This window comes from Scyliorhinus torazame, chromosome 29 (assembly GCF_047496885.1).
Source record: "Scyliorhinus torazame isolate Kashiwa2021f chromosome 29, sScyTor2.1, whole genome shotgun sequence".
In the NCBI taxonomy this organism is placed as follows: domain Eukaryota; kingdom Metazoa; phylum Chordata; class Chondrichthyes; order Carcharhiniformes; family Scyliorhinidae; genus Scyliorhinus; species Scyliorhinus torazame.
The window spans coordinates 23,124,142-23,148,729 of NC_092735.1; the positions used below are offsets into that span (position 1 = coordinate 23,124,142).

The 24,588-nt window shown below is 53.3% G+C and overlaps 1 protein-coding gene and 1 non-coding gene across 2 annotated transcripts in view; both read right to left on the minus strand.

Moving 5' to 3' along the window:
* LOC140403932 (somatostatin receptor type 5-like) overlaps positions 1-24,588 on the minus strand; it is a 99,942-nt gene that overhangs the window by 66,075 nt on the left and 9,279 nt on the right. The window lies entirely within an intron of this gene.
* Positions 20,628-20,758, minus strand: LOC140404168 (U8 small nucleolar RNA). Its single transcript, XR_011938468.1, has one exon. It is a non-coding gene; the product is annotated as a U8 small nucleolar RNA (small nucleolar RNA).

A 24,588-nucleotide genomic window follows, 5' to 3' on the forward strand; every position in this document is an offset into this window, starting at 1 on the left:
AATTGATATTGTTAATTGTCTTTTATAAATCCTTCATCTATTCGCAAAAAAAACCAACAAAAACAACCGAGAGACCATGGACGGGAGGAGTGTGAGGTACTGAACTTCGGAGAGGAGATTTGTGTAACTTGTGGGACACATTGGTTGGGGAAATTAGGTGAAGTTTCGACGGGGGAGCGTTGTGGGTGATGTTTCTCTTTGGTTGTTGGTGATTGGGAGGATTGAGGGGAGAGGTGGACTGGGAGGGTGAGGAGAAGTCTTTGACGGGGGCCACCATGCCACTTGGGCGGGCTAGTTGACAGGAGTGAAATAGGAGGGGTTGCGAGGAGGAAGGTGTGTGGGGGATTGGATTGGTTTATTCGTTTGGTTGTGGGGAGGAAGCACGGGGGGAGGGTTGCTGACACGGGTGTGGTTGGTTTGGCGCAGTTGGGAAGGGAGAGATGGCGGCCGACATCTGCGGGTGAACCGGGGGGGGGTGCGTGACAGGGGTCGGGGGCTGGCTTAAAAAGGGATATGGCTGATCGGCAGGGGAGGGGGGTGCGGGGTGCCCCCCGGCAAGGCTGGTCACGTGGAGCATGCGAGGGTTGAATGAGCCGGTGAAACGATCGCATGTTTCTGCGCATGTGAGGAGTTTGAAGGCGGAAGATGTGTTCTTGCATGAGACGCACCTGAAGTTGGGGGATCAGACGAGGCTGAGGAAGGGAATGGGTGGGGAGGTGTTCCACTCGCCGTTAGACATGAAGACGAGGGGGCTGGCGATGTTGGTTAACAAGAGAGTGGCTTTTGAGGTGGGGTGTATTGTGGCCGGTCCTGGGGGGTAGAAGTGATGGTCGGCAGGAAGCGGGAGGGGATGCCGGTCGTCCTGGTGAATGTTTACGCCCCGAATTGGGACGGCGTGGACTTTATGAGGCGGGTGTTAGCGAGGATCCCGGACCTGGACATACATCAGCTGATTTGGGGGGAGACGATTTCAATACAGTCCTAGATCCGAGTTTGTCGTCGAGGATGCCGGCGGGTTGCGAGAGAGTTGAGGGGGGTTCATGGAGCGGATGAGGGGATAGGCCCGTGGAGGTTTGGGAGGCCGAGGGTGAAGGGGTTTTCATACTTCTCTCATGTGCACCGGGCGTATTCCCGAATCAACTTTTTTGTTGTGGACAAAGCGTTGCTGATGGGGGTGCCCGACTTGGGGTATTTGGCGATTTGGTTTCCGATCACGCGCCGCGCTGGGTGGGTTTGCGGGTGGGGTGGCAGGGGGGAGAGGGAGGCCCAACGGCCTCAGTGGAGGGTGGATGTGGGTCTGCTGGCGGGTGAGGGGTTGTGTGAGTGGGTGAGGGTTGCTATTCAAGGGTATGCGAAGTTGAACGATACGGGGAGGTTTATGTAGATATGTAAAAAGCCTTGAATAAAAATATTTTTAAAAATGCAAAATCCCACACCGGAGTGGGAATTGAACCCAGAACTTTCGGTCTTAGAGGGCAAGAGTGCTACAAACTATGCCACTATGGCAGATGTGCCATAGAGAGCATCCTATATTACAGCTTGGTATGGCAACTGCTCGGCCCAAGAACGCAAGAAACTGCCCAACTCATCACATAAGCTTGCCACCCTCACGTTGATTCTGTCTACACCTCCCGCTGCCTCAGGAAGGCAGACAATATTATCAGAGACCCCTCCCACCCAGGCATTGCCTTCTTCCAGACTCTTCCATCAGGCAGAAGGTACGGAAGTCTGAAGACCCGCACATCCAGACATAGGTACAGCTTCTTCCTCACAGCTACTAGACTCCTCAACGACTCCCCCTCGGACTGATCTGTTCCCTGTAAGAACACTATTCACGATGCCCTATGCTGCTCTTGCTCATGTATTTGTTTTGTTTGGCCCCTTGTTCCGCACTGTAACCAATCATTGTTTATCGATGTACCATTTGTCAAGTTCTCTTTTTGTCTACAATGTACGTACTGTGTCCGTTCCCTCGGCCGCAGAAAAATACTTTTCACTGTACTTTGGTATATGTGACAATAAATCAAATCAAATCAAAATCAATTCAAATCACTGTCCAAAGCTGAATTTAAAAAGCATCAATCTCGCCAGAAGAGAAATCCGTTTGAGAGGCTGAACTTGGGTCTGACCATTTATTCTGACCTTTCAATCGAAGAGAGTCTGCTCCGCCCCCCCCCCCCGAGCAACCTGCCCTCACCTCCCTTTATTTATTCCCCTCTCATTGTTCACTTTTGGAAGAGATCAATTGAACGTAGCTGGCAGGACAGCTACATGGCTCGATGGACTGGAGTGGTGACTCAGAGGAGCTGGCTGATGAATGGCTGACATTCCATTAAGGATAAAGATTATTAGAAGCAGTGCGGATATCACTGTGGCACTTAACTCCTGTTGTGATTCTCCTTCCCGTGTTAGGAGCAGAGGAACATAGGAGCAGGAGTAGGCCATTCAGCCCATCAATCCCCCCCCTCTCCCCGCCAATCAGTATGATCATGGCTCACCATCCACTTCAGGGCTTTTTCCTGCACACTATCCCCCTCTCCCTTGACATACGCCATAGTTATTTAGAAATCTATCAAACTCTACCTTATATATACTTCATGACCGAGCTTCCTCAATCCTCTGGGATAGAGAATTCCAAAGATTCACAACCCTCTGCATGAAGAGATTTCTCTTCATCTCAGTCTGCAGTGGCATCCACCTTATTTTGAAATTGTGCCCCTGGTTCTAGACTCCCCGACCAAGGGATACATCTGACCCGCACCCACCCCTGTCTATTCCTTTAAGCACTTTGTAGATTTCAATGCGACCACCTCTCATTTCTTCAAAACTCTAGAGAATGCAGACCCGGTTTGCCCAATCTCTCTTCGTAGGACAGTCCCGCCATCCCCGGAATAAGCCTGGTGAACCTTTGCAACTGGATATAATTCAACGACGAGCAGGAATATGCAGCGGCCCAGCGCTGAATGGATTTAAGCTGCCGTTCTAACTGACTGATTTCATCTTCGTTCCCATCGTTCCCGAAACCCGGCCAGCATTCCCCAGTAGGAGTAGCAGACCAGGGAAATATGGAATGCCGCTGAACTCAGCTTCTTCACCGGTTACTTTCGTTCGCTTACGTGGGTTGATGGGCAAAGCCGGGGACGGTGATCTCCCTTGGAGGAGGAGAAGGTTGAGAAGGGGATGGGATGGAGGTGGTCAAAATCATGAGGGGTCTGGACCGGGTTAGACGGGAAGAGACTGTTTCCCATTGGGGGATGGATCTACAACGGGAGGGCACCGATTTGCGGCACCTGCCAATCAAAACAATGGCGACATGAGGACTAACAATTCTTGTGCAGGAAATGGTTCAGATCTGGAGTGCACTGCCGTTGAGTGTGAGGCAGATTTGGGGTGTAAATCAATGAGGGACACAGGAGACTGGTTGGGTTCATTATTTGTCTCTGACCATCATTTTTTTTCTCTCTTTCTTCATGCGTGTGGGCGTAGCTGGCTGGGTCAGCATTTGTTACCCATCCCTAATTGCCCTTGAACCAAGTGGCCCACTTCAGATCGCAGTCAAGCACATCGTCACATGTAGGCCAGACCAGGGTAAGGACGGCAGATTTCCTTCCCTGAAGGTCATTAGTGACCCAGATGGGTTTTTACGGCAATCGACAATGGTTTCCTGGTCATCGCTGATGGGAATAACACCTCAAAGTCCCACCTGGGCAGGCGGAGATTCAGGTGAGATAATGGTTGCTAAACAGAAGCTAAGACATTGAACACAAACCACGTCCGAGAAACACTAAATTACTTTTAAACAGTTTTAAACAACAGCCGCCAGTTTAACGCATTTCAAATATAGTCACTTAACGGGGGATGCTCAGTCAATCCGAGCCAGAGAATCTATGTTAATATGCCTCGGAATGTATTATGGTGGAATTCTAAGGGGGCTGTGGTAGTGTGGCCCCTTTAAGGGTCAATCTGTTAAGGGGCACGTGACCCGCTCAGGGCCTATCGTGTGGGAGCGCGTGAACCCTGACCAACGGGGAATAAGCGTGGGGCCCTGGGAGCAGGTACCCGGGCAGTGTGGACCCGAGAGTCACTGAATGAAGACCTGAATGAGATGCCTGCCACGGTGTACCTAGACAACTAGGCTTAGTGACCTGCAAGTATGTCGAAATATGTTGGCACGCGCAACCGGTGTAATATTCCAACGATGCCCTCAGAATGTCGTCTAAAATGCTCCCGCCGTAGCCACGCCCATTGATCCTGTCAAGACCCTCAGCAAACCACCTTTGGTAAACAACCCCAGCCTAACCAGTCTCTCTTGACAGCTGAAACGCTCCAGCCCAGGTAACACCCTGGTGAATCTCCTCTGCACTCTCCCTTGGAGGCAGTTCGGAGGAGGTTCACTAAGTTGCTTCCAGAGACGAGGGGTCTGTCGTATGAAGAGAGATTGAACAGTTTAGGCCGATACGCTCTAGAGTTTGAAGAATGAGGGGGGATCAAATTGAGGTGTACAAGATGATAAAAGGTATGGATAAAGTAGACGTAGAGCGGATGTTTACTTTTGTGGGACATTCTAGAACGAGAGGTCATAGTCTCAGGATAAGAGGCAGCAAATTTAAACCTGAGTTGAGGAGAAACTACTTCTCCTAAAGTGTTGTGAATCTGTGGAATTCGCTATCCCAGAGTGCAGTGGATGCTGGGACAGTGAGTCAATTTAAGGAGGAGTTGGACAGATTTTTAATTGGTAATGTGTTGAAGGGTTATGGAGAACGGGCAGGACGGTGGAGTTGAGGCCAGGATGGGATCAGCCATGATCACTTGAACGATGGAGCGGGCTCGAGAGGCTAAATTGCCCACTCCTGCTCCTAGTTCTGATGCTCTAAGAAAGAACTATTCTGTCTAATTCCACCTCCCAGCTCTTGGTCTGTAGCCCTGTAGCTAACAGCACCTGAAACACAAATCTGGTGTTCTTGATTAGTCAGGGGATTTCTTCATTAATAAGGGCATCAGGGATTATGAGAAGACGGGAGAATGGGGATGCGGAATATTTCAGCCATGATCGAATGGCGGAGCAGACCCGATGGGCCGAATGGCCTAATTCTGCTCCAAATCTAATGGTCTTATGCTCATGTGCGATCACACCCTTCTGATAGTGTGGCACACAGTACTCTCGCTGTTGTCTGACAAGCATATTACACAGCTCCATCATAACCTCCCCGCTCTCATACTCTATGCCTCGGCTAATAAAGGCTTATGTCTTCTTAACTGCCTCATCCACCTGCATTGCTGCCTTCAGCGATCAGATGGAGTAATAATTAAATTTCTGTGAGAGGCCTGGAGGGCAAAGAAACGACGAGAGGCAGGTTATGAGCTAACAATCGCAGGCGAGTTCTCAGATATTTATGTCCGCGGCTTCGTCGCTCATTCATCGCGGTGGAATGTTCGACCTGAATCGACGTCACACCAGACGGACCTCCTCGGAATGATTTTGCTTCTGCTTTCTAAAGAAAAAACATTGTTGTTGATTCCTGGTGAAGCGGAATCTGGTGCGAGTTAAACCGTTTCGAAGGGCGGAGAAAATTCTTTCCGAGGGTCTTGACGGGACGGATTTGGTCGGGTTTATATCTCGGTGGACTTGCTGAAGCATTTTGAAAGGCTCAGGTTGATGAGCTGTCGGGGGCGTTTTCGGGCGGGTTTTGAGGGGGATTAGCAACGTCAGCCTGTCAGGCTAGGTTGTCTCCATCAGAGACACAGGGGTCTCCTCCGATCAAAGGTCGTCAACCGTGACACATTGGGTGGGATTTTTATCCCCCCCCCGCCTTGCCATAGGCCCGAGATTCCCGCCTGACATCATTGGACCTGTTCCCGGCCCGTCAAGTTACCCGTCCCACCCGCGGTGATTCCTGCAGTGGGTGGGGGCACGACAATTTAGGCCATTGGCCCCCTTTCTCTCCACATCTCCTGAGTAATCCCAGTACTGATCTGAGCTGGCCGTGTATACCTGAAAACGGAACTCCAGTTCAGACACGGTGAGAGTGATTTCCAGGCTTCACTCTTCTGGAATGTTCCGCGCATTCGTTCACCAGCCCGCTCTGTTCCTCCACCCCATTCCCACACTTAATTTTGTGTGGCCTCCTTATTCTTCCTCACGGTCTGAGAAGTAAAAGGACCCATTGCGCCCTTCGGCTCGGCTGCCGTCGTTTTTTCGTTATTCCTTCGTGGGATGTGGGCTCCGCTGGACAAGGCCAGCGTTTGTCGCCCGTCCCTAATTGCCAAGCGACTCGCTCGGCCATTTCAGAGGGGCAAGAGTCAACCACATTGCTGTGGGTCTGGAGTCACGTGTAGGAACGAACTTACCAAATAGAAACTAGGATCAGGGACTTCCGGTTGCGGTTATGCTGAGCTAAGTCGCACGTTCGGCAGCTCCTGCCAGAAACGGACTTTTGGGCTCTTTTTAGGGGCCCCAGTGGCATTTGTTCGATGGTTCCCAGTGTGGGAAGGTGACAGGACGATTTCCCCGGCACTGTATGGATTGGACCAGGAGCGGAGCGGTGAAAAAAGTAATTTTGGTGCAGCGAAAAGTGTGAGGGGGGAAAACCAAGATGGCGGCGGGTGGAGACCAGGCAGCGTGGGCACAGTGGGCGCAAGAGCAGCAGGAGTTTCTCAAACGCTGCTTCACGGAATTGAAAGCAGAGCTGCTGGAGCCGATGAAGGCTTCGATCGACAAGCTGGTCGAGACCCAGAAGGCCCCAGGGGCGGCAATCTGGGAGGTGCCGGTTTGATGGAAAGCACGGGCCTTTGCCCGCGCTGGGGAAGGAAGGGGCGGGGCCAGTGGAGAAGGGCGGTGCTGGAGAGGAGCACCCGCTGATGCACAGGAGGGGGTGGGGGGGAGACTACCACACTGGGGGTCGATGGAGTGGCGGGAGTGGACGGGGTCAGCAGGAGTCAGCTGACTTACGGGAGTGCTATGCGGGGAGCAACGCAGCTAAGGGGGTCCTAGCCGGGGGGGTCGGGGGGGACTGGGTTGCTGCTGCATTGGCCAAAGGGGAGCTGGAGCTCGGAGAGAGTCGGGGCGGGGGTCTGCCGCTGGGGGGAATGGAGAGTGCGGGAGGCGCGGGCACGTGGCTGGCCGAGAATAGGGGATAGCTAATCGGCAGGGGGGGGGGGAGCCCCCTGATCCAGCTGATAACTTAGAATATGAGAGGCCTGAACGAGCCGGTCTAGAGGGCCCGTGTGTTCGCGCACCTGAAGGGACTGAAGGCAGATGTGGTTATGCTCCAGAAGACGCATTTGAGGGTGGCAGCACGGTAGCATTGTGGATAGCACACTTGCTTCACAGCTCCAGGGTCCCAGGTTCGATTCCGGCTTGGGTCACTGTCTGTGCGGAGTCTGCACATGCTCCCCGTGTGTGCGTGGGTTTCCTCCGGGTGCTCCGGTTTCCTCCCACAGTCCAAAGATGTGCAGGTTAGGTGGATTGGCCATGCTAAATTGCCCTTAGTGTCCAAAATTGCCTTTAGTTGAGGGTGGGGTTACTGGGTTATGGGGATAGGGCGGAGGTGAGGACCTTGGATAGGGTGCTCTTTCCAAGAGCCGGTGCAGACCCGATGGGCCGAATGGCCTCCTTCTGCACTGTAAATTCTATGAGATCAGGTTAGGCTGAGAAAGGGGTGGGTAGGGCAGGTTTTCCACTCAGGGTTGGACGCAAAGAATCGAGGTGTGGCGATTTTGGTGGGGAAGCGGGTGTCGTTTGAGGCGCTGAACGTCGTGGCAGACAATGGAGGTAGGTATGTGATGGTGAGTGGTAAGCTGAAGTGGGTGCGGGTGGTATTAGTGAATGTATATGCCCCGAATTGGGCCGATGCCGGATTTATGCGGCGCATGTTGGGTCGGATTCCGGACCTGGCAGCAGGGAGCTTGATAATGGGGGGGGGGGGGGGGGGGGGGGGGGGACTTCAACACGGTACTGGATCCAACATTGGACCGCTCCAGGTCCAGGACGGGTAAGAGGCCGGCGACGGCCAGGGTGCTGAGGGGGTTTATGGACCAGATGGGAGGAGTGGACCCATGGAGGTTTGTCAGGCCGGTGGCCAGGGAGTTTTCTTTTTTGTCCCACGTCCATAAAGCCTACTCCCGGATAGACTTCTTCGTTATGAGCAGGGCACTAATTCCAAGGGTGGAGGGCACAGAGTATTCGGCCATAGCCATCTCAGACCATGCCCCGCATTGGGTGGAGCTGGAGGTAGGGGAGGAGAGGGACCAGCGCCCGCTGGGGGGAATGGAGAGTGCGGGAGGCGCGGGCACGTGGCTGGCTGGATGTGGGCTTGCTGGCGGATGAGGGGGTGAGCGGGCGGATCCGAGGGTGCATTGAAAGCTATCTAGAGGCTAACGATAATGGGGAGGTGCAGGTGGGGGTGGTCTGGGAGGCGCTGAAGGCGGTGATTAGGGGAGAGCTAATCTCCACTAGGGCCCACAAGGAGGAAGGAGAGGAGAGAGAGGGAGAGATTGGTGGGGGAGATTTTAAGGGTGGATAGGAGGTATGCAGAGGTCCCCGAGGAGGGACTACTCAAGGAGCGACGAAGCCTCCAGGCCGAGTTCGACCTGTTGACCACCAAGAAGGCAGAGGTGCAGTGGAGGAAAGCGCAAGGGGCGGTGTATGAGTACGGGGAGAAGGCTAGCCGGATGTTGGCACACCAGCTTCGGAAGCGGGAGGCAGCGAGGGAGATTGGGGGAGTTAGGGATAAAGGGGGGAACACGGTGCGGGGTGCGGTGGGAATAAATGGGGTATTTAGAGACTTTTATGAGGGGCTGTATAGGTCTGAGCCCCCGACGGAGGAGGGGAGGGATGTGTCGATTTTTGGATCGGCTGAGGTTCCCGAGGGTGGAGGAGGAGCAGGTGGCTGGGCTTGGGGCACCGGTAGGGCTGGAGGAGCTGACTAAGGGGCTGGGGTGTATGCAGGCGGGGAAGGCACCGGGGCCAGATGGGTTCCCGGTGGAATTTTACCGGCGGTACATGGACCTGTTGGGTCCTCTACTAATGAGGACTTCCAATGAGGCGAGGGAGGGGGAGGGCCTACCCCCGACGATGTCCAGGGCGCTGATCTCACTGATCTTGAAGCGGGACAAGGACCCATTACAGTGTGGGTCGTATAGGCCAATCTCGCTCCTCAACGTGGACGCGAAGCTGTTCGCAAAGTTGTTGGCTACCAGAATTGAGGACTGTGTCCCGGGGGTGATTCACGAGGAGCAGATGGGTTTTGTGAAGGGAAGGCAGCTGAATACCAATGTGCGGAGGCTCCTTAACATAATTATGATGCCTGCAGTGGAGCGGGAAGCAGAGATAGTGGCAGCGATGGACGCGGAGAAGGCCTTCGATAGGGTGGAGTGGGGGTACCTTTGGGAAGTGTTGAGGAGGTTTGGGTTTGGGGAGGGGTTCATTAGTTTGGTTAGGCTACTTTACGAAGCCCCGGTGGCGAGTGTGGCCACGAATCGGAGGAGGTCGGAATACTTTCGGCTGTACTGGGGGACGTGGCAGGGGTGCCCCCTATCCCCCTTGCTATTTGCATTGGCAATTGAGCCTTGGGCTATGGCTTTAAGGGAGTCCAGGAACTGGAGGCGGCTGGCCCGGGGGGGGGAGGAACACCGGGTATCGTTGTATGCCGGTGACCTGTTACTGTATGTGGCGGACCCAGTGGGGGGGATGCCGGAGGTGATGCGGATCCTCAGGGAGTTTGGGGACTTTTCCGGGTATGAGCTCAACGTGGGGAAGAGTGAGCTCTTCGTGGTACACCCAGGGGACCAGGGAAGGGGGATAGACGAGCTTCCACTGAAGAGGGCGGAAAGGAGTTTTCGGTACCTGGGGATCCAGGTGGCCAGGAGCTGGGGGGCCCTACACAAGCTCAACTTGACGCGACTGGTGGAGCAGATGGAGGAGGAGTTTAAAAGGTGGGATATGCTGCCACTCTCCCTGGCGGGTAGGGTGCAGTTGGTGAAAATTACGGTGCTCCCGAGGTTCCTTTTTGTATTCCAGTGCCTCCCCATCCAGATCCCTAAGGACTTTTTTAAGCGGATCAGCAGGAGCATCATGGGATTCGTGTGGGCGAAAAAGACCCCGAGGGTGAGAAGGGTGTTTCTGGACCGGAGTAGGGACAGAGAAGGGTCAGCGTTGCCTAATCTGTGTGGGTACTACTGGGCTGTCAATGTGGCGATGACACGCAAGTGGGTAATGGAGGGGGAGGGGGTGGCGTGGAAGAGGCTGGAGATGGCATCCTGGGTGAGCACGAGTCTGAGAGCGCTGGTGACAGCACTGATGCCGCTCCCGCCGACTAGGTACACCACGAGTCCGGTGGTGGCGGTGACTTTGAAAATTTGGGGGCAGTGGAGACGCCACAGGGGTGAGGTAGAGGCTTCGGTGTGGTCCCCGATCCGAGAGAACCATCGGTTCGTCCCGGGGAGAATGGATGGAGGGTTCCTGAGCTGGCACAGGGCAGGAATTAGAAGGATCAGGGACCTGTTTTTAGATGGGACGTCTGCAAGCCTTGGGGCGCTGGAGGAAGCATTTGGCTTCCCCCCGGAAATGCCTTCAGGTACATGCAGGTAAGGGCATTTGTAAGACGGCAGGTGAGGGAGTTCCCGCTGCTTCCAGCACGCAGGATCCAGGATAGGGTGCTCTCGGGGGTGTGGGTTGGAGAGGGCAGGGTCTCGGCGATCTACCAGGAGATGCAGGAGGAGGAGGAGACCTCGGTGGAGGAGCTAAAGGGTAAATGGGAGGAGGAGCTGGGGGAGGAGATAGACGAGGGTATGTGGGAGGACGCCCTGGGTAGGGTTAATTCTTCCTCCTCTTGCGCCAGGCTTAGCCTGATACAATTTAAGGTTCTTCACAGAGCGCATGTGACAGGCGCGAGGCTGAGCAGGTTCTTTGGGGTGGAAGACAGGTGTGGGAGGTGCTCGGGGAGCCCAGCAAATCACGGCCATATGTTCTGGGCGTGCCCAGCGCTGGATGGGTTCTGGAGGGGTATTGCGAGGACGGTGTCTAAGGTGGTGAACACCCAGGTTAAGCTGAGCTGGGGGTTAGCACTATTTGGGGTATCGGACGAGCCGGGAGTGCAGGAGGCGAAAGATGCCGGTATTCTGGCCTTTGCGTCCCTGGTAGCCCGGCGGAGGATTCTGCTACAGTGGAAAGATGCGAGGCCCCCCGAGCGTGGAATCCTGGATCAGCGACATGGCAGGGTTCATTAAATTGGAGAGGGTAAAATTTGCCTTGAGAGGGTCTGTGCAAGGGTTCATCAGGCTGTGGCAACCGTTCCTAGACTGTCTAGCGGAGCGTTAGGAGGTGGTCATCAGCAGCAGCAGCCCAGGGTGGGGAGGGGGGGTGTACTTTGTGTTTGCTACTGTGTTTATGTAGTTGTAAGAGGTTTATTTATGCGCTCTTTGTTTTTCTTTTTTCTGTAAGGGGGGGGGGGGGTTTGTTGAAAATATGTAAAAATTTGAATTAAAATATTTTTTTAAAAATAGAAACTAGGAGCAGGAGGAGCCTATTTGGCCCTTCGAACCTGCTCTGCCAGTCAATATGATCATGGCCGACTCTTCATCTCAACGTCGTCGCCCCCCCCGCCCCCCCCCCACCTTCGCTCCATACCCTTTGACACCTTTTGGGTCCAGATCAGTGATTTTTTAAAAATTAATTTACAGGATGTGGCGTCGCTGGTTAGGCCCAGCATTTATTGCCCATCCCTAGTTGCCCTTCAGAAGGCAGTGGTGAGCCGCTTTCTTGAACCTCTGCAGCCCTTCAGGTGTGTAGGCACACCCACTGTGCAGTTAGGGAGGGTGTTCCAGGATTTTGACCCAGCGACAGCGAAGGAACGGCCGATATATTTCCAAGTCAGGGTGGTGGGTGACCTTTGTAACGTTCCCAACCTTTCAATGATCATGGCACGCCTCTATGCTATAAAAAACAATTAGAGACACACTTCCTATTTTTTCCGTCTTCAACCTTTCCTGGGACCGTCGTGTTTAACTTCTCTCCCTGTCCTCCCTTCCGTTTTTCCTTTATTTCTCCGTCTCTCTCGCTTCGCCCAGGATTTCTGCGTTCTTTTTGAGTTATCGGTTTGTGTGCGGGCGCATGGGGTGAAGAATTGTGCCCCCCCCCTCCCTCCCCTCCCTCCCCTCTCCTCTCCCCTCATCCTGAGATTGTGTGGGCCAGACCAGGTAAGGATGGCAGGTTTCCTTCCCTCAAGGGGCATTCTTTTACAACAATCAATGATAGCTGTTTGCTGTGTTTTTAATTTTTTTCTTGAAATATTAACCGATTTTAAATTCCACCAGCTGCCGGGGTGGGAATCGAATCCACGTACCCGGAGCATTAGCCCAGGCGTTGGGATTACCAGTCCTGTGACATTGCCACACCACCGCTTTCCCCCGTTTCACTGCGTGCGCTGAGAATCGAGTCACCCGCACTTGACAACTAATTACACATTTTTAAAAAATCTTTTTTTAAATTTAGAGTACCCAATTCATTTTTTTCTTCCCAATTATGAGGCAATTTAAGCGTGGCCAATCCACCCACCCTGCACATAGAACATAGAAAATACAGCACAGAACAGGCCCTTCGGCCCACGATGTTGTGCCGAACCTTTGTCCGAGATTAATCATAGATTATCATTGAATTTACAGTGCAGAAGGAGGCCATTCGGCTCTTTGAGTCTGCACCGGCTCCTGGAAAGAGCACCCTACCCAAACTCAATACCTCCACCCAACACCAAGGGCAATTTTGGACATTAAGGGCAATTTATCATGGCCAATCCACCTAACCTGCACATCTTTGGACTGTGGGAGGAAACTGGAGCACCCGGAGGAAACCCACGCAGACACGGGGAGGACGTGCAGACTCCGCACAGACAGTGACCCAAGCCGGAATCGAACCTGGGACCCTGGAGCTGTGAAGCAATTGTGCTATCCACAATGCTACCATGCTGCCCTTAAGAACAAATAAATCTACACTATATCATTTTACCGTAATCCATGTACCTATCCAATAGCTGCTTGAATGTCCCTAATGTTTCCGACTCAACTACTTCCACAGGCAGTGCGTTCCATGCCCCCACTACTCTCTGGGTAAAGAACCTACCTCTGATATCTCTCCTATATCTTCCACCTTTCACCTTAAATTTATGTCCCCTTGTAATGGTTTGTTCCACCCGGGGAAAAAGTCTCTGACTGTCTACTCTATCTATTCCCCTGATCATCTTATAAACCTTTATCAAGTCGCCCCTCATCCTTCTCCGTTCTAATGAGAAAAGGCCTAGCACCCTCAACCTTTCCTCGTAAGACCTACTCTCCATTCCAGGCAACATCCTGGTAAATCTTCTTTGCACCTTTTCCAAAGCTTCCACATCCTTCCTAAAATGAGGCGACCAGAACTGTACACAGTACTCCAAATGTGGCCTTACCAAAGTTTTGTACAGCTGCATCATCACCTCACGGCTCTTAAATTCAATCCCTCTGTTAATGAACGCGAGCACACCATAGGCCTTCTTCACAGCTTTATCCACTTGAGTGGCGACTTTCAAGGATGTATGAACATAGACCCCAAGATCTCTCTGCTCCTCCACATTGCCAAGAACTCCACCGTTAACCCTGTATTCCGCATTCATATTTGTCCTACCAAAATGGACAACCTCACACTTTTCAGGGTTAAATCCATCTGCCACTTCTCAGCCCAGCTTTGCATCCTATCTATGTCTCTTTGCAGCCGACAACAGCCCTCCTTACTATCCACAACGCCACCAATCTTCGTATCGTCTGCAAATTTACTGACCCACCCTTCAACTCCCTCATCCAAGTCATTAATGAAAATCACAAACAGCAGAGGACCCAGAACTGATCCCTGCGGTACGCCACTGGTAACTGGGATCCAGGCTGAATATTTGCCATCCACCACCACTCTCTGACTTCTATCGGTTAGCCAGTTTGTTATCCAACTGGCCAAATTTCCCACTATCCCATGCCTCCTTACTTTCTGCATAAGCCTACCATGTGGAACCTTATCAAATGCCTTACTAAAATCCATGTACACTACATCCACTGCTTTACCTTCATCCACATGCTTAGTCACCTCCTCAAAGAATTCAATAAGACTTGTAAGGCAAGACCTACCCCTCACAAATCCGTGCTGACTATCCCTAATCAAGCAGTGTCTTTCCAGATGCTCAGAAATCCTATCCTTCAGTACCCTTTCCATTACTTTGCCTACCACCGAAGTAAGACTAACTGGCCTGTAATTCCCAGGGTTATCCCTAGTCCCTTTTTTGAACAGGGGCACGACATTCGCCACTCTCCAATCCCCTGGTACCACCCCTGTTGACAGTGAGGACGAAAAGATCATTGCCAACGGCTCTGCAATTTCATCTCTTGCTTCCCATAGAATCCTTGGATATATCCCGTCAGGCCCGGGGACTTGTCTATCCTCAAGTTTTTCAAAATGCCCAACACACCTTGTTTCCTCAGCCTTACATAAGTCTCCTTTTTCCTCTTAACAAGACATTCAACCTCTCTTATCAACCATGGTTCCCTCACTCGACCATCTCTTCCCTGCCTGACAGGGACATACATATCAAGGACACGTAGTACCTGTTCCTTGAACAAGTTCCACATTTCACTTGTGTCCTTCCCTGACAGCCTATGTTCCCAACTTATGCACTTCAATTCTTGTCTGACAACATCGTATTTACCCTTCCCCCAATTGTAAACCTTGCCCTGTTGCACGCACCTATCCCTCTCCATTACTAAAGTGAAAGTCACAGAATTGTGGTCACTATCTCCAAAATGCTCCCCCACTAACAAATCTATCACTTGCCCTGGTTCATTACCAAGTACTAAATCCAATATTGCCCCTCCTCTGGTCGGACAATCTACATACTGTGTTAGAAAAGCTTCCTGGACACACTGCACAAACACCACCCCATCCAAACTATTTGATCTAAAGAGTTTCCACTCAATATTTGGGAAGTTAAAGTCACCCATGACTACTACCCTGTGACTTCTGCACCTTTCCAAAATCTGTTTCCCAATCTGTTCCTCCACATCTCTGCTACTATTGGGGGGCCTATAGAAAACTCCAACAAGGTGACTGCTCCTTTCCTATTTCTGACTTCAACCCATACTACCTCATTAGGGTGATACTCCTCGAACTGCCTTTCTGCAGCTGTTATACTATCTCTAATTAACAATGCCACCCCCCCCCACATCTTTTACCACCCTCCCTAATCTTATTGAAACATCTATAACCAGGGACCTCCAGCAACCATTTCTGCCCCACTTCTATCCAAGTTTCCGTGACGGCCACCACATCGTAGTCCCAAGTACCGATCCATGCCTTAAGTTCACCCACCTTATTCCTGATGCTTCTTGCGTTGAAGTATACACACTTCAACCCATCTCCGTGCTTGCAAGTACTCTCCTTTGTCAGTGCTCCCTTCCCCACTGCCTCATTACACGCTTTGGCGTCCTGAATATCGGCTACCTTAGTTGCTGGACTACAAATCCGGTTCCCATTCCCCTGCCAAATTAGTTTAAACCCTCCCGAAGAGTACTAGAAAACCTCCCTCCCAGGATATTGGTGCCCCTCTGGTTCAGATGCAACCCGTCCTGCTTGTACAGGTCCCACCTTCCCCAGAATGCGCTCCAATTATCCAAATACCTGAAGGTCTCACCCCACATCTTTTGGGTTGTGGGGTGAGACCCACGCAGACACGGGGAGAATGTGCAAACTGCACACAGACAGTGGCCCTGGGCTGGGATGGAACCCGGGTCCTCAGCGCCGTGAGGCAGCAGTGCTAGCCACTGCGCCACCGTGCCGCCCAACTATTTCCACATTACACAGATGCTAGCCTCCTGTTTGAAAGTGAGGCGAAGCAAATGTAATTTGCGATCGGTTCAAGGATGAGCTGTGCGCGGTTGCTATGGAACGTTGCCAAGTTTGAAGAAGGGCACTTCACTAATCTCAACACAAATAACGGACAATACGCTGCTTGGAGTCATAAATTAGAATGGGCCCCATTAAAATGGTCACGAATCCATGCCTTCAATCTGCTCCTAATCCAGGTAAATGTCAGTCTTAAGGTATTTATTGCCACAGCTCACACATCTCCTTGGGTTGTAATCCAATAAAAATCTGTCTGTTCCCTCGCTCGTGTCTGTCTTTCACCTGGTTACCAATTATATTGTGGCAGCTGTCTAGATAGTGTGTGGAGACAACATTAGGAGGAGCAATTTTTACCGCAAACTCTCTAATTGTCCCGTGTTGTTGCCTAGTTACAGCCTGATGGTGCGATACTGTGACTATTCCGCACATCTGCTGAGAGATCTACTTGCTGGATGAGCGCGGTTCCAACAACACTCCAGAAGCTGGGCGCCATCCAGGACAAAGCTTGATTGGCGCCCCATTCTCTACCATCAACACCTTACTCCCTCCACCGCCCAGGGACAGCCGCGTGCACCATCTACAAGATGCACTGCAGCCACTCGCCAAGGCTTCTTCGACAGCGCCTTCCGAAGCTACGGCCTCTACCACCTAGAAGGACAAGGGCAGCAGGTATCTGGGAACGCCCACCACCTGGAGGTTCCCCTCCAAACCTGGCACCATCCAGACGGTCGATGGTACAAATTCCTGGACCACAACAGTTCATGAAGGCGGCTCACCACCACCTTCTTAAGGGGCAATTGGGGATGGGCAACGAATGCTGGACTAGCCAGTGACACCCACATCCCGCGACTGAATGAATAAAGCTCTTGGCCTATCTCTTGAGTCCCTTAATGGGTAATCGACACTCATCAAAGCGCAACTCTAATCTAAGACCTGTGTGAGCTGGACTCAGTGACGGCTGTTTTTGAGGCTTGGACAGTTGGCAGAGGGGAGACAGTCACGGACAAATTGCACATGTACCTCTCGCCTCGACTGCTCGAATCTGGCTGGTCTGCCACATTCCACCCCCTGTAAACATCCTCACCTCTGCTGCGCTGGCCTCACTGCCCCCTGTGCTCGCCGAGCTACACTGGTTCCTGGTCCAGCGGCAGTCTTCATTTTAAAATTCCCATCCTGGTTTTCAGAACCCTCCATTTTCCTCCCCCCCCCCCCTATTTCTGCAATCTCTTCCAGCCCCGCAAGCCTCCGACATACCCGCCCGCCTCAAATTCCGGCTCTCGTGCTATCTCAGTTACAGCCGCTCCATCGTTGGTGGCTGCGCCCTCAGTTGACTGGGCCCCAAACTCTGGAAATCCCTCCCTTTCTTGCTTTTCTCCTTTAAGACACTCCTCAAATCCTGACTCTTTGACATTAAGCTGCTGGTCATCTGACGTAATATCGCCTTATGTGTGGCTCACACCAACATATATGAACATAGGAGCAGGAGTAGGCCATTCAGCCCCTTCAACCTGCTCTCCCATTCAAGAAGGTCATGGCTGACCTGTTTTAACATCAACGTATCAAATAATCAGCGCTTATAATCCTCTGGTGCAGCGCCTTGGGACGTTTCATTACCGTTAAAGGTGCAATATAAATATAGGTTGTTGTTGTAAAATGTGGGGCAGGTTTAGCTCAGTGGGCTGGACGGCTGGTTTGCGATGCCGAGCAAGGCCAACAGCGCGGATTCAATTCCCCGCATCGGCTGAGGTTATTCGTGAAGGCCCTGCCCTCTCAACCTTGCCCCTTGCCTGAGGTGTGGTGACCCTCGGGTTAAATCACCACCGGTCAGCTGCCCCCCCCCCCCCCACCCCCTCCCTCAAAGGGGAAAACAGCCTGCGGTCATCTGGGACTTTGCCGACTTTACTTACTTACTGTTGTATCATGGCTGCCACAAAATGGCGGAGTTCTAGCCACAGACCTGAAATGTTAACCCTGTTTCTCTCACTCTCTCCCTCACTGTGTCCGCAGATGTTGGCAGGCCTGCTGAGCATCTCTGGTATTTTCTGGTTTGATTTCAGAGTGAGCAGCTGTCAGTCAAGGAGGCCACAGACGGAGACGGACTGCAAAGGGGTTGGTGGGGGGGTAGCGAGGGAGAGCAGAACAGGCGGCGGGGGGGGCGGGGGCGGGGGGGGGGGTGTGGAGGGGGGAGGGCAGTGATCAGGAGGGTGGAGAGATCCCATTGGGGTGGGAGATGGCAGCACAGTGGTTAGCACTGTTGCTTCACAGCACCGGGGTCCCAGGTTCGATTCCCGGCTCGGGTGACTGTCTGTGCGGAGTCTGCACGCTCTCCCCGTGTCTGCGTGGGTTTCCTCCGGATGCTCCGGTTTCCTCCCGCAAAGTCCCAAAAGACATTAGGTGAAATGGGCATTCTGAATTCACAGTAGCTTCATTGTAGAGTTAATGTAGGCCTACTTGTGACAATAGTAAAGATTATTATTATTATTATATCGCAGGGTGAGAGTGGTCACAGACATGCGTTTAGTGCCAAAATTTGAGGTGTTCTAAGAAAATGTGTTGGCCACTGCTCTTCTAAATCCACCGTTTTGTTGTTTTCTTGGGCGAGATTCTCCGATCCCCCCGCCGGGTTGGAGAATCCCCGGGGGGGCGGCGTGAATCCCGCCCCGCCGCCGCCTGCCGTATTCTTCGGCGCCGGTTTTCGGGCGGGGATCACCCCCCCCCCTCCCCGGCAATTCTCCAGGCCCCGATGGGCCGAGCGGCCGTCCGTTCTCGGCCAGTCCCGCCGGCATGAAATGGACATGGTCCCCACACGGCGGGACCTGGCTGGAGGGCCGGCTGGTGCAGTCGTCAGGGGGGTGCGGGGGGATCCGTGCCCGGGGGGGGGGGGGGGGGGGGGGGGCGGGCCCACACGGTGGCCTGCGATCGGGGGCCCACCAATCTGCGGGCAGGCCTATGCCGTAGGAGCACTCCTTCCGTCCGCGCCGGCTTCTGTAGAAGGGCTCCACCGTGGCCCGCGGTTCTGCGCATGCGCCAGAACACACCGGCCCTTCGCCGCCAGCCTAGCCCCCAGAAGTGTGGAGGATTCCGCAGCTCCCAGGCGGCCCGATGCCGGAGTGGTCCCGCCGTTCTTGGCACCGAGCCATCCCGCCGGTTGCGGGAGAATCCCGCCCCTTGTGTATCAGTTGAGTCGCTAATAGTTGGTAAAACTGTACTTTTTAAGTGAAAAACGTTAATGCCCCCCCCCCCCACTGTCACCAACCACTTTTTGCAGCTCTCCCTCCCACAGCCAACCCTCTTCCGCTTCCCCTCCCACCCCACCTCCCCTCCACCTTCTCCACTAACTCTCCACATCACCCCCACTCCCCTCCCCCAAATCCACACCTCCTTCCCCCTGCAGCCGCTCTGAGGTAGACCCGACAATATCGGCTGGGGAAAATCAGACCTCTCAACATGAATACTGGGATTTTTCTTTTTAAAAAGCCGCCCCGTCAGGTGCTCAGCTCTGGATGGATGATGGGAGACTCCCGTTTAGAACAGTGTGCCCTGCTGTTTCGAACCATCTACCCCCTCCCAGGTCGGAGGTGCTGGAGCAGCACTCTGGCGATGCTACACCCCTGGCCATGGGGTGGGGGGGGGGGGGGGGGTTGCTGGGTGGGGCAGAAGTGGGTAGGAGATGGATGGGGAATTCTGTCAGAGCACCCGTAAGGTCAGGGATTCATGGGGGCAGGTGAAAGGTCAAAATGGAAAAGGGGCTGCAGAGTACTGCTCAATGGGTGTCGAATACAATGAAAGAGGAACCGTGGCCCGTTATCAAGCAAAATATTGCACCGAGTCACTTAAGAATGCCGGAGGGCAGGTGACCACAAGCTTGGTCAAAGAAACAGGGGCGTTTTAAAGCGGGAAAGAGAAGTAGAGGAGCTTAGGGAGGGAATTCAAGAGCTCAAGACACAGATGCCAGCAGTGGAGCAGAATCAGAGGAGGGCAGAGATCGGGTAAAGTTGCATAGTCCCAGATGACCATAGACCGCTTTCCCCTTTGCGTGGGGGGGGGGGGGGGGGGGTCGGGGGGTTGGGGAGAGTGCTGACTGGTGGCGGTTTAACCTTGAGGGATCATTATACCTCAGGCGAGGTGCACAGCCGAGAAGGTGACGCGTCCGTGAATAACATCAGCCGCTACGGGAACCGATCCCACCCTCGCTCTGCCATCAAGGACCAGCCTCCCAGCCTACTGAGCTAAACCGGTACGCGGCGCAAAGTTTACGGAAGCAAAATACCACGGATGCTGGAAAGCAGAAATAAAAAACAGAAAAAGGGTGGGGAAATGGGCAGCGCAGTGGCACAGCACCAGGGGCCCGGGTTCGATTCCAGCCTCGGGTGACTGTGTGGAGGTTGCACGTTCTCCCCCGTTGTCTGTGTGGGTTTCCTCCCAGAGTCTAAAAAGGGGCAGATTAGGCGGACTGACCGTGCTAAATTGCCCCTTAGCAAGGTTAGGTAGAGTTACTGGGACAGAGGAGGCAGACGGTGCTCTGCCCAAGGGCCAGTGCAGACTGGATGGGCCGAATGCACTGTCCAGAATGTATAAAATACTCAGCAGGTCAGACAGACAAGCTGTGGAGAGAAGGAAAGGGCTGAAAGTTTCAGGCTGGCACCCATCCAGACCAAAGCCTATATACACAAATAGCAATCCTGTCCTTTAAATACAAAAATGATCGCCAGTGAGAATCAGAAGGGCCCTGAGGGGTTGTTAAGTTCCTCAGGGTTGGGAGCGAGTTAATCATCGGCTCATACACCCCGTTCATCACATTCTGCAACTCCCTGAGGAGTAACAGGTAAGGATATACCTCGCTGACGATAGCCAGCAACCCTCAGCGCGCCAATACCGACCACAGGCACACCACCTCTAGGTCAGGCTTAGCGGCCCGCTAAAATGCACGCTGCGCGCTTTTTGTTCGCCCAGGACATTTCAATCTACCTCCCAGGAGAAGCCCCTGCGCGGACCCTTTAATATTTTGCTCCGTTAACGCTCTATTTTCCTCTAGGATTTCCACCTCCCATAATCCCCCGCGCTCTTTATTTGCATGCCGGGGCCCGGGAGGAAGGGGGCGGAGCTGTCACTCAGCCTCCCCCCCCGTGCGGGCGGGGGCTACAGGCTGATGTGACTTGAGCATCTTCCTGCCTCACAGAACCTACAGTGCAGAAGGAGGCCATTCGGCCCATCGAGTCTGCACTGACCCACTTAAGCCACCCCCCCCCCCACTTCCACCCTATCCCCGTCACCCAATAATGTGAAGAGGGGGAAAGAGTTAAACTAATGGGGGGGGGGGGGGGAATCACTTTCTGCCAATCTTTGCAAAACAATAGCTGTGGATAGCCTCTCTGGGTAAAGTTTTTTGAGACAACCAGCTTGTGTACAGCAAGATCCCACAGGCAGCCAGCTGATCGCGGCCAGGTGGTGTTCCTTCGGGGATGTGCATGTATGTGCAGTGCAGAGAGGGTCATCCGGCCCACCGACCCTCCGAAAGAGCGCCCTACCCAGGCCCACCCCATCCCCGTAACCTAGTAACCCCGCCTATCCTTTTGGACACGAAGGGGCCATCTTTATCAAGACCAATCCCACCTGATTTGCACATCTTTTGACTGTGGGAGGAAAACCGGAGCACCCGGAGGAAACCCACGCACACACGGGGAGAATGTGCAGACTCCATGCAGACAGCGACCCAGCCGGGAATCGAACCCTGGCACTGTGAGACAGCAGCGCTAACCACTGTGTCACCTTGCCGCCCTTTTCATCGAGGGGTGTGTTTTGGACCGGGAAGAACTGCCCTGCTCTCCTTTCATGAGCGGCATAATTAGGCCATTCGGCCCATCGGGTCTGCTCCGCCTTTCGATCATAGCTGATATGTTTCTCAGTCCCATTCCCCTGCCTTCTCCCCATAACCGCTGATTAATCAAGAACCTATCTCTGCCTTAAAGACACTCAGTGATTTGGCCTCCACAGCCTTCAGCGGCAAAGAGTTCCACAGATTCATCTCTGCTTTAAAGGATCGTCCCTTTAGTCTGAGTCTGTGCCCTGGGGTTCTAAATTTCGAGTACCCAATTATTTTTTTCTAATTGAGGGGCAATTTAGCGTGGCCAATCCACCTAACCTGCACATCTTTGGGTTGTGAGGGTGAGACCCACGCAGACACGGGGAGAATGCGCAAACTCCACACGGGCAGTGACCCGGGGCCGGGGTTCGAACCCGGGTCCTCAGCGCCGTGAGGCAGCAGTGCTAACCAGTGCCCCACCGTGCCGCCCCTGGGGTCCTAGTTATTACTAGTAGTGGAAACATCCTCTCCACGTCCACCTCTATCCAGGCCTCTCAGTATCCTGTAAGTTTCAATAAGATTCCCCCTCATCCTTCTAAACTCCAGCGAGTACAGACCAGAGTCCTCAACACCAGTCCCAATGACTGGCGGACCGTACCACACAGCATGTCTCTTTCGGTACACGTGACAATAAATCAAATCAAATCCACCTAACCGGCACATCTTTGGACATTAGTGCACAGACAAGTACGGTGACCTTTCAGCCCACGTTGCGCCAACGATGCTCTGCAGTAAAAGTGAGGGCGGATGGGGCCTCGGTTCAACATCTCATCTGGAAGTTGCCAGCTCCGACAGTGCTGCACCCCCTCAGCAGACGTCCTAGAGCGCAACTTGTGCTCAAGTCTCTGCATTGAGCCTGAACCCACCACCCTCGCAGAGGTCAGGCGCACCGCACACAGAGAATCAGAATCACAGACTCCTTACAGTGCAGACGGAGACCATTCTGTCCACTGTGACTCTCCACTGGGCATGGAGTGGCTGCTGAAGGCAGTATTGCGTGGGGTACTCGGGGTAAATATCTCCTGCTCTCTACTGCCTCCAGGGGCAGCATTGGAAGGGGACATGATCCATGATTTCAAGAGGGAATTAGAGGGGTGCCTGACGAAAATTAAGCTTCCGGGACAGAGCGCACAGAATAGGATTAACTGGATTGCTCTACAGAGAGACAGCAGGGACCGGATGGGCTGAACGGCCCCCTTCTATCCCATCATGATTCATTGCCAAATCTCAACCCCCAAAGGTCAATTAACGACAAGTCAATGCTGATGTTTGAAACGGGTCAAAAGGGCGTTACCGGATATGGTGAAATTAAAGGATGGGAATTGGGGTTAGAAAGGTGGTGAAATTTGAATTCAATAAAACTCTGGAGTTAAAAGGTGTAAACGTCCGAGGGCGGCACGGTGGCGGAGTGGTTAGCACTGCTGCCTCACGCGCCGAGGTCCCAGGTTCAATCCCGGCTCTGGGTCACTGTCCGTGTGGAGTTTGCACATTCTCCCCGTGTTTGCGTGGGTTTCACCCCCACAACCCAAAAATGTGCAGGGTGGGTGGATTGGCCACGCTAAATTGCCCCTTAATTGGAAAAAATGAATTGGGTACTCTAGATTTTTAAAAAAGATGTAGAAGTCCTAAAACATCTGGTTTATTGACATCCTTTAGGGAAGGAAATCTGCCATCCTTACCTGGTCTGGCCTACACGTGACTCCAGACCACAGCAATGTGGTTGACTCTTAACTACCCCTCTGAAATGGCCGAGCGAGCCACTGAATGCAAGGGGCAATTACGGGATGGGCAACAAATTGCCCGTTGGGCCCAGCCGGTGACACCCACATCCCGTGAATGTTATAAAAAGGTGGCCTTTCCCGGGTACCTCACTGAGATTCGTGGAGCAAGAGGCAGCGGGACAGAGAGTGGGGGCGGTTGAGGAGAAAGTCTTTGTTATTTAATCTCTCCTGTCTTCTACATGATCCCAACCTTGCCCTATTGTTCTTCCTGCCCCTCGCCCCTCCCTTCAGCCACATTAAAAACATTCCAACTCAGAGTGTGGAGTGGGGGTGGGGGGGGGGGGGGGGGGGTAATGAAAGAGTCATGGTCGACTCGAATTGACTGGGGTTTCCCAGGCCCGGCGAGGAGCGTCCTGACGCTCTGGTAGATACAGCGAGCCAGCCAAAAGGTGCATTGACCTCGCCGGGACTGGAAAACCCCACCAGCGGGAGGGGCTGTAAAACCCCACCCATTAACTCTGTTTCACACTCCACTGACGCTGCCATACCTGCTGAGTATTTCTAGCACTTGTTGTTTCCATTCCAGATTCCAAGCCTCTTTGGCTTTGATTTCAGTGAGAAAGTGTTCGGACTGCAGATCGGACCGAGGCCAGGTCAGATTGGGTAATAAATGGGAGCTAGGGTCAACTGTGCCCCGCCTCACCCTCTCCCTTCCCCATCCCCCCACGCTCACGGCAGCTATTCAGCCTCAACTCCCCTTTTTCCTGCCCACTACCTATACCCCTGGACTCCCCAAGGGTCCATTAATCTGTCTATCTCAGCCTCAAAAGTATTCAACGATGGGGTTCCATAACCCCACAGGCTGTGGCACGGTGGCACAGTGGTTAGCTCTGCTGCCTCACAGCGCCAGGGTCACCGGGTTCGATTCCGGCCTGGGGTCACTGTCTGCGCGGAGTCTGCACGTTCTCTCCATGTCTGCGTGGGTTTCCTCCGGGCGCTCCGGTTTCCTCCCACAGTCCAAAGATGTGCAGGTCAGGTGGATTGGCCGTGCTAAATCGCCCCTTAGTGTCCAAGGATGATGTGGAGGTTGGGTG